The 10,699-nt window shown below is 45.8% G+C and overlaps 1 long non-coding RNA gene across 1 annotated transcript in view; it reads right to left on the bottom strand.

The window, feature by feature from the left end:
• Positions 1-2,969: 2,969 nt before the first annotated feature.
• The window catches only part of LOC148687514 (uncharacterized), a 35,783-nt gene continuing 28,053 nt past the window's right edge, over positions 2,970-10,699 (bottom strand). The window contains exons 2-4 of the long non-coding RNA XR_015945845.1: positions 7,040-7,133; positions 4,977-5,124; positions 2,970-3,226 (exon numbers count right to left, since the gene is read on the bottom strand). This is a non-coding gene — a long non-coding RNA (uncharacterized LOC148687514). The remainder of the gene's footprint in view (positions 3,227-4,976; positions 5,125-7,039; positions 7,134-10,699) is intronic.

Raw genomic sequence — 10,699 nt, 5'->3', positions numbered from 1 at the left:
ACTATGGTGTAACTTTCAGTCAGTCCAAATAGCAGTGTTATGCTACTGATGCTTTATTTCTCCTTGCTACAGACACACAAAGCTGCCTATATATCTATATATATATCTATAGATATAGATATAGATATAGATATAGATATATATACTAACGTTTCACTGTTATTCCTAGATGCAATTTTCTTGCAATGACGGCAAGCACACCCTACCCCACCCCCCAAGACACAGCAAAGAACATGCATCTGCTAATAGGTTTACAAGTAGAGCTGAAGGTTCAAGAATTAGGGAGGTAGCTGCTAACCAACCATTCAGGGACAAGAAGTTAGAATAAGCAAGCGAGCGAGCAGACAAAGGAGTTATGAGGCTAAATTTCTATTAAATATTTACAGAGGCAGGACTCCTCTGGAAATCCTCTCCCTCAGGGCATGGCATGCTATCTACTTATCATGCCAGATTTCAACAGTCATAGCAACAAAGTGGGTAATGTGCATCAGCAAAGGGTCTGGGGGTTCTTGAAATGGCAGGCTAACCCTTTTCACTAGCCCAGAAGCTGTAGTAATCACACCATCATCTTACCATTACTATGTGACCAAGAGCAAGTGACATTCCTATAACCTTTGGTCAAGAATTATTAATTATGTCTTTATCCCATTTGTTGGGATGCTGCCTTACAGGACATCTTCGGGAGAAGAAAAGACTCAGGAGTAAACCCTACACAAATCAGGAGTTGAGTCCCTAAGACGTACACCTCCTTTTGGCAACACCTGCAGTCAAGCTGGTGCAAAATGTATTGCTCTGCCTTGCTTTGGACCACACCAGCAAGGCCAAGAGGGGAGTCTTGTTGTCACTCTCTGCAGCCACAGCAGGTGCTGTGATTCTCCAGTAGTTTGATTTCACCCCTGGAGACACACTCCAATGTCTCTCAAGACATACAGGTGCCAACAATATCCCATTTGTATCTTACCCTCAGGATGGTGCATAATTGATCATGATATCACAATCTATCCTATATCTTGGAGCATGGAGCAGTTCACTTCAGATTTATATAGGTCATTTGATCATATATTTGTTGCAAAGCTTGTAGAAGTTACCCTTTTAGAATAAGATGGAACACACCCATCCAATCATGTTGCATGATACCAACATTGAGCAATTAAACCACATGACTTCTTGCTCTTTCAACTGCAAACAGAATTAGAAGTCATCCTAAACTCAGTGCCTCAATGTGATCCGATTGTCTTCTGGACAGGTTGTTCTAAATATGTCTCAATACAAACAAGATCAGAATAAGTCCTAAGTCATTTGCCTTTAAAGCTGACTTGCTGCTAAATGTTTCAGAAAGTTAACCATTAACAATAACGCTTTCCACGAAAGTATTGTGAAAATGTGTGGCTTGGGGTTTTTTTTTGTACATTTGCGGGGAGGGGTAGGTAGCATATATTTTGTTTTTGAGTCTGGCTCGGTGATTTGTTTATTACGTAGCTGCAGGTAGCAGACCCAAAGGACAACCACTGTCAAGTCAAGCTCCTGCACAAACACACCCCAACCCTTTATGTTTAAGGTTCTCTAAATGAATAAGCACAGTTAAAGGTTATCTGTGAAGCCACTGGTTTATTTCTCAGAGTCTTTCTTTTTAATATTTTTTATTACGTTGTATTAAACATTTCCCAGTTCTATTACCGGTAGCAGCTTTCTAGCTTCCAGTTTGCTGAACACAAATGGACTCAAACTGCACGCTTCCAAGGATATGGGATGGAGCCCTTCCATTTGTACCACGGCAGCTCTTTGGAATACTGACATCATGGGCTCGAATTGTTTTTATGGGCTCCCCCTTGCCTCACTCCACCTGCTCCACACTAGGGCTGGCCTCTGCCTTTTTGCTATCCTTCCATGGATAGCTACCCGCTTCATGTCAGCACACTTTCATCTTTCCATGGGCATCTGCCCTTGTGTGCTCTCATTAAGCATATCTGACCTCAGCCAGAAAAGAGCACCTCTAGTGCACTACACTGTAAGTCCTTTCTATTTCAGGAAGCAAATCCACATTCCGAGTCCTCTATTTTAACCCATTTGATGCTGCCTTTCACCTTTCACACAAGGCTCATTTTGCAAATTTGAATTGGGAAGGGGGGGATTAAGTTTCTGGGGTTTACAGAGACAATGAATGGATCAACCACGTATTCATTTTGCCATAGGCAAACTCAACCCACAGATTGTTCACTTGCATTTGGTTGGGGAGGAGGTGCATCCAAAGTTATCTGAATGCCCATTTACATGGTATTCTTCTTGGCTCATACTGAAGGTGCACACCTGGCAGTTTCAGCATGGTGCTGCAAATATCCTGCTAAAACCAAATGCATACAGAATTGCCAGCATGGTGTAGTGGTTAATCTGGGGAACCGGGTTCGCATCTCCGCTCCTCCACATACAGCTGCTGGGTGACCTTGGGCTAGTCACACTTCAGCCCCACCCACCTCACAGAGTGTTTGTTGTGGGGGAGGAAGGGAAAGAGAATGTTAGCCGCTTTGAGACTTCTTCGGGTAGTGATAAAGCGGGATATCAAATCCAAACTCTTCTTCTTCTTCTTCTTGGCTTTTTGTTGCCCATCACTGCAACTGAGCTCCCAGCATAGGAGCCAACTCTGAGGGACCTTCAGACCCCAATAAAATATTTGAGGGGGCCGTCTCCCACTCCCAAGTTCATGGGCATTACCATTCAAATAGTGTGCCATGTCTTGTAATTGATTACACAGGGCAGGGCTTACCTGACACCCACACACACACACACACACATATTTTATTCAACTTGGCACCCCTGGCTACCATGCAGAGTAGTGGCAACATGCTGTCAGCTTGAGCAAGTGGCTGGGAGGGACATGTAAAAGGAATTCCTGGAGCAGCCATCAGTTATTCACATTATTCCTTTGCACTGAGCATTCACAGACAATGCAAGAACCAGAAACACGACGGGAGCCTGTTTTGCATATTTACTTACACATCCAACTTCAGTTACCCTCAGAGGAATTAAGGACGCTTACAAGGCAACAGCATTTTCACAAGGTTATTGGCTGAGACCATCAAAACACTGCTCCTCAAAGTCAAAATAAAGTTTCCCTCCCTTCTTCTTCTGCTTTTTTAAAGTGGATTTGTTTTCTGTCTTTCTATATCCCAGAAGCCTGTAACATTTTCCTTTGGCAGAGCAGCAGATACTTCCACCATCCGTCAGACATCTGTGCACAAAACAGACAAAATAGTGCCACTGAAACTGACATTGTGCTATTTTTTTAAAAAATAACTCAAACCTATTTTTGAAAACAGCAACATCTGAATGGTTTTGCGGTAATTAGTGAACACCTTTTCAAATGTGTGAAATGGCAAGGCTCGCGAGAGCTTAGGGATTTCATTGTTTTTTCCTTTTACAGTATTTATTTTTTCAGCACACAAAATATTCTGCCTCAACAGCTGGCTGTGCCCAGCAAAGATGCCAACAGATGTTAGAAACCAAGTGTTCTGCCATTTGCGAGCATTCTGTTGAGCCAGAGATGCTGGGAAAGCTCCATTCTGTTTATAAGACCCAAGTTGTACGTTTCTGCTTAATGTGCTGCTGGTGAGAACACAGTTAGACTAGAAGGGAGATGAGATCTAAACAGCTGCTAGTCACTGGCATCCCAGGGCACATTAAGGAAGCCCTCTGACGCCTTATTGCCCTCTTAAAAGTCAAAGTCAGGTGCCATTTGTTATCATTCCCCCTTTCAGATTAATCAGCATTTCTCGCAGAGGTCTTGCTATTCCCAACATCCAAGAGATCCCCAGTGCTTTCACTTTGAACTGCATCACCAGAAATCATTCTCCTGAGACAGAGAAAAAAGTGGGGAAATTCAAATAGGATAAGGCTGTGTTTTCAAAAGCTATCAAGGAAGGCTTCTCTCCCATCCATCTTTTCTAGACATTGCAATTTGGTGATCTAGGTCCAATGTTGCCTGTTAAAACTATGCCCGTTGTCTTTCTGCATGAAGTCAAACTGCTCTGGAGCACAGCAGTTTTTGTTACTATTTGGTTTACATACCTTTTACGCTTGACTGCTAAACATCACCTTTTCCCCATCTGGCACAACAGTGTGCCGTTGTTCAATATTAAATGATCTCTGCATAAGAATGTAATGATACAGCACCCTGTTTCACAAAGTACATACCAAGATGCCTCTAGGAAGCCCATAAGCAGGACCTGAAGGCAAGAGACCACTCCTGCTGTTGTCCCTGAGCAACTGGAGCTCCGGGTGCCATACTGCCCTTGCACCAGGAGGTTCTGCTTAGCTATCACGAGAAACATATCGTCCATGAATTTGTCCTATCCCTTTTTTCAGCCATCTAAGCTAGAGGCCGCCACCACATCTTTTGTCAGCAAATTATTTACTATAATTGTGCGTGAAGAAGTACTCTCCTTTCAGTGGCAGACTTTGGGCTCTGAAATTTCACTGCAATGCCAAAATTTGGCACATGCACACCATCTCTCACCTAGTGGGGTGCCACAGGGTTCTGTCTTGGGCCCAGTCTTATTCAACATCTTTATCAATGACTTGGATGATGGGCTTGAGGGCATCCTGAGCAAGTTTTCAGATGACACCAAATTGGGAGGGGTGGCTAATACCCCAGAGGACAGGATCACACTTCAAAATGACCTTAACAGATTAGATAACTGGGCCAAAGCAAACAAGATGAATTTTAATAGGGAGAAATGTAAGGTACTACACTTGGGCAAAAAAAATGAAAGGCACAAATACAGGATGGGTGACACCTGGCTTGAGAGCAGTACATGTGAAAAGGATCTAGGAGTCTAGGTAGACCACAAACTTGACATGAGTCAACAGTGTGATGCAGCAGCTAAAAAAGCCAATGCAATTCTGGGCTGCATCAATAGGAGTATAGCATCTAGATCAAGGGAAGTAATAGTACCACTGTATTCCACTCTGGTCAGACTCACCTGGAATACTGTGTCCAGTTCTGGGCACCACAGTTCAAGAAGGATACTGACAGGCTGGAACGTGTCCAGAGGAGGGCAACCAAAATATGTCAAAGGCCTGGAAACAATGCCTTATGAGGAACGGCTTAGGGAGCTGGGTATGTTTAGCCTGGAGAATAGAAGGTTAAAGGGTGATATGATACCCATGTTCAAATATATAAAAGGATGTCATATAGAAGAGGGTGAAAGGTTGTTTTCTGCTGCTCCAGAGAAGCGGATACGGAGCAATGGATTCAAGCTACAAGAAAGAAGATTCCACCTAAACATTAGGAAGAACTTCCTGACAGTAAGAGCTGTTCAACAGTGGAACTTGCTGCCAAGGAGTGTGGTGGAGTCTCCTTCTTTGGAGGTCTTTAAGCGGAGGCTTGACACAGCCATCTGTCAGGAATGCTTTGATGGTGTTTCCTGCTTGGCAGGGGGGTGGACTGGATGGCCCTTGTGGTCTCTTCCAACTCTATGATTCTAAGTTGGTAGTGACGTTGGCAGATTCTAAGTCACTGTTGTGTCACCTCCTGCAGTGGCCTCTCAGCTTGGAGCCCAGTGCGGCCGAACTGGCTGTGCTCCCCTTAGTCCACCTCTACTCCTTTGTCCTCAATTTATCTTTTTTGGGGGGAGGGGGAGTGAAAAGCAGGGTTATGCATACAATGTGATTCTGTGCAAGCAACTCAACATTTTGAAAAACTTCACCATTTGATGTAGCTTTTCAGTCTAAATAAATGCGTAGATTAAGCCTGGAAATAGGTAGGTCTGGTGAGATGTCAAGAGGCAGAAAAAGGAATGGGCAAGAGGAATGTTTCCAGAAAAGGGGGAGCCAATATGTGGTGCCCTCCAGATGTTGTTGGACTCCAGCTGTCATCAGCATGGTCAGTGGTCATGGATGATGTGAGTTGCAGTCAAACAACATTTAGAGGGGCCCATGTTGGTTAGTCATGGTTTAAATGATAGAACTGTCATGCTCTAAAAAGTCCTTTGTCCAACCCATGTGCTGTAGAATTAGAATAAAACACACACAATAAGCGCACATATGCAAATCTGCCTAATTTGCATACCTCATATGGGTTGCTGGATTCATTTGTTCTTGGCACAGAATTTGGATTAGCCTGGGGAATAATTTTATTCCAATACTTCTAAAGGATGAACACCAAAACAGGCTAAAGTATCATCATACCATATATCCTGATTAAGAACCAAAATACCTGGGTAAACCGGATCATTTTTGACAGGCACCTAAAAGTTGATAATGATGGTGCCAGGACCATTGTTGATGAGAACGATGATGTCAGGACCTGGGGGAGCCCCTGCTGAAAAGGCCTATTATTGTGTTGTCACCCTCCGCACCTCCCAGATGACAAATGTAGGGTCCATGTAGCGAATGGCAAGGTACTGGGGTCTTGAACCACATAAGGCTTTGTAATTCAATGCCAGCACTTCAAATTGAAACTATTGGCAGCCAATGCAGTCATGCCAGTCAATAATCTGGTCGCTGAATTCTGCACTAGCTACAGTTTCAAAGACAGCCCCATGTATAACACATTGCAGTAATCCAGCCTGGTGCTCATGTCCAAGAAAACGTCACTTCCAGGTTTATATCCACTAAAGAGATAAGGGAAATATTTAATAATCTGGAATTTACATGAATATATATATATATATATATATATATATATATATATATCCTTACACACACACATATACACACACACACAGGCAGCAGCTGTTGGACAACTTGAGCAGCTTATTTCCTAAAGCCACATCTCTCTGAGCACGAAAGATACCACAATGCCTAAAACTGACTTCTATATTAAATGAGACACAGATTGCATTTTCCTTTATGACTATGCATACCAAATTCACAGGCACTAAGCAGAAATTAAGAAGAAATCTTGGTGGCTCATCTCTTTTGTTTTTGTATATAAATAGCCTGGTTCTGTTATGGGAAAGTCACCCTCTGAAGGGAATACTTCAGATATTTGTTAATAAATTAGTTAAGCATGCAAGAAAGAAACAACCCTGTTCCATTATACCTTGTGGATTTGCACTAATGATGTGCATCAAGAAAGCTGCATATATATGATTTGTCGTCTCACTGGGGTATATAATCCATGTTCTGTCAATCATCTATGAAGTCCAAGAAGAAACCACTATTAAGAATTCACAAAATTTCAATCCAAGGGAGAGCTAGCAACAAACACGACCCACAAACCTTTTCCAAAATCCATTTACTTTAGTGGGGAAACTATGATTGACATCAGTGGACTTATGAGTCACTTCACAAGGAGGGGGAAAGCAACCTCCAGTGATAATGAAAATGAATAAATTTAGACAAGTGACATGGGAAAGAAAATGGCCCTTAAGTGGCAAGGCTGACAACTGTCTTGCAAATCCACACCTTCACCCTCTCTATCTCCAATATGCATTCTTCATCCACATTCTCAACAGAACCAATTCAAGTGCTATCCTTTCTGAAGGCTGCTATAAATAACACATCAGGAACTGAATGGTCGGTTGTCGGTGCCTACATATATAGAAATGCTACAGAGGGATGTTTCCTATTAAAACATGGTTGGAGATCTAGTAAACATTTAACCCTCTGTCGTCAAATGGCTTACTCTAGAGAAGAACTGGCTTTAGTTAATGATTCAGAATGTGCAGCTTGGAGATGGCAGCCTAAGACTAAACAAGCAAGCAAGCAAGCAAGCAAACAAACCCAAGCTTACCTTGGGCTCTCATTACCACACATCTTCTTCTTTCTAAATTGGTCCATGTAAAAATAAAAGGGACAACTATATGCTACGATAAACATGGGCTGATGCTGAAAATGGCATTTGTGCACCACATTCTCCCTTATGGCAAAAAACCTTCTCAGGCCTGGATTGAAGGGGTGAGGGGCCTAAGACTAATATGGCGGGCGGGCCTAAGTGACATATGGTCAAGAAACAAATAGCATGCATGTTACTCAATTATCCAAAATTAACAAAAGGAATTCAAAACAAAGAATAAATATTGGAATGGAAATAATTAACTACAGTGATTTCTCCAAACTATCATTGTACCGTCAGCGGGGGCATCACCTGGGCAGTTTTGTTTAGGAGACACTCTCACCAGATGAGGGGGAAAGGGACTGTTATGTACTGAGCTGAATCCTAGAACAATAGGATTCAGAATCAGCAGGAGCTACCCAATCCAACTCCAGGTGGAAGTGAATCCGCAACCTGATTGGCCTGCTGGAGCAGCCAATCAGGCGGCTGGCAGAAGTGAATCTGCTACCTGATTGGCCTGTAGGAGCAGCCAATCAGGCTGCAGGCAGAAGTCAATCCACAATATAATTGGCCCACAGGTGTAGCCCTGAAGTAGCCAATCACGCAAGGCCCATTGTGTAAATAATGTATATAAGCAGATGGTTTTGGGGAAAGAGCCATTCGTCTTCTCTTCTTCTCCTTGATGAATATGAGCTGAATAAAGAGCATGAAATTCACTCTCGACTCCGAGTATATTTCACTGGCGACGAGGATGGGATCCTGCTGAGCTGACCGCCACCACGCACTGCACCGCAGCACCGCCACCTGCTGCACCGCTGCATCGCACCGTGCATCCAGGCTTCAGCTCCAGGACCCAAGGAACCCAGAATGGCAACCGACAGCAGCTTCTCGCCATTCAAACCAGCATCAGGAGACTGGGAAGGGTACGCCGCCCGTTTCAACTTCCTCCTGCAAGCGAAAGAAGTCACCAACGATGCCATGAAGAGGGCGACATTCTTCAGCGTCTGTGGAGAGGAGATGTTTGAAATCGCCCGGGCTCTCCTTGCACCTAGAGATGTCGCTACCGTCTCTTACAAAACAATAATGGAACGGCTGAAGGAGCACTTTTCACCACAGCCCTCGGTGGTAGCTTGCCGAAATGCCTTCTACGCAAAGCGGCAAGCCCCGGGGGAAACCATAACTGGGTTTGTGACCTCCCTCCGCCAAGCCGCCCGGTTATGCAACTTCTCAGAGTTGGAGAACATGCTTTGTGACCGCCTCGTCGGTGGCCTGAGGGATGAGATGTTGCAACGACGCCTCTACGCCAAAAAAGACCTCACGTTCCAGATTGCTCTGGAGGAAGCCCTGGCAACCGAAGCCGCCGAGAGGTCAACGCAAGAGGCACGACCGGCCCCGCCATCCCAACCGAGGGTCTACCACGAAGACCTCACTGACGAATCCGAATCTGACAGGGAGGAAGTACACCGAGTACAGCGGCGCACTCAAGCAGCACACACACCACAGCAGCCTCGACGAGAAGGAGGGAACTGTGCAAGCTGCGGGGAGAACCACGAGAGGAGGACCTGTCGTTTCCGCAACGCAGAGTGCAGGCAGTGCAGAAAATTGGGACACATCGCCCGGGTGTGTCGGGCTCGACTCACCCGTCGACAAGCATCAGATGACCGACCCAGGAGCCCCAGGTCACACGGCACCATGCACCAAGGCAACGCGACGGAGATCACGGACTACCAGGTATTCCAGTTGCCCCATCCCAGCACAGAGAAAATTTATATAGAGGTACAGATAGAGGGAGCCCCATGCCGCATGGAGCTGGACACGGGTTCAACTCTATCCATAATCTCGGCCCGAACATTAAGGGAACTGTGCCCTAATGGGGGTCCCAAACTAAGGCCGGCCCCATTCACCCTCCGGGACTTCCAGAAACGTAAGGTCCCTACAATGGGGGTGGGGACCTTCAGGGTGCAATATCGAGGGCGAAAGCAACAATTGGACTTGCTGGTAGTTAAGGGCCCCTACGTTAGCTTACTGGGACTGGCATGGTTTGGACCTCTGGGGCTAGCCGTTACCGGGGTGAACCGCACTAGCTTACAAGTGGACGTGGACGCCATATGCAAAGAGTTTCCAGGGGTTTTCGATGGGGCATTGGGACGATATACAGGACCCCCCATTGCCCTACAGCTAGACCCCGCTGTACGACCCATCAGGCACAAGGCTCGCCGGGTCCCGTTCGCCCTGAAACCCCGCATAGACGAGGAATTGGACCGGCTCGTGGAGCAAGGAGTGCTGGAGCCGGTGCCCAACGCCCCCTGGGAAACTCCAATTGTCACACCCGTCAAGCCTAACGGTTCGGTCCGCATCTGTGCAGACTACAAATGCACCATAAACAAGGCTCTCACGGCCCATGCATACCCAGTGCCAGTGGTCAGCCATGTCCTCGCCACCCTGGCTGGGTCAAAAATCTTTGGCAAACTGGACTTGGCCCAAGCGTATCAACAGTTGCCTGTGGACGAAGCCACAGCAGAGGCTCAGACGATTGTGACGCACAGAGGGGCATTCAGAGTAAAGCGGCTGCAATTTGGCGTTAGCGTGGCACCAGGCATATTCCAGAATCTAATGGACTCTCTCCTTAAAGGGATTCCTGGCGTCACCCCCTTCTTCGATGATGTACTGATCGCCGGGCCCACACCAGAGGAATTTGAGGACCGCCTCCGCTCCGTCCTGCACCGTTTCCAGACGGCGGGCCTCAAGGTGAAGCGGGAAAAGTGTTTACTGGGAGTGCCGCAGGTGGACTTTCTGGGATTTAAGGTGGACGCAGAAGGGGTCCATCCAACCGGTGACAAGGTACGGGCCATTTGTGAGGCCCCAGCGCCCAAGAGCAAGCCCGAACTTCAGTCATTCTTGGGACTATTGAACTTTTACCATGCC

This window comes from Zootoca vivipara, chromosome 1 (assembly GCF_965207765.1).
Source record: "Zootoca vivipara chromosome 1, rZooViv2.hap1.1, whole genome shotgun sequence".
Classification (NCBI taxonomy): Eukaryota; Metazoa; Chordata; class Lepidosauria; order Squamata; family Lacertidae; genus Zootoca; species Zootoca vivipara.
The sequence above is the reverse complement of the archived record's forward strand: the minus strand, read 5'-3'. Positions and strand labels throughout refer to the sequence as shown.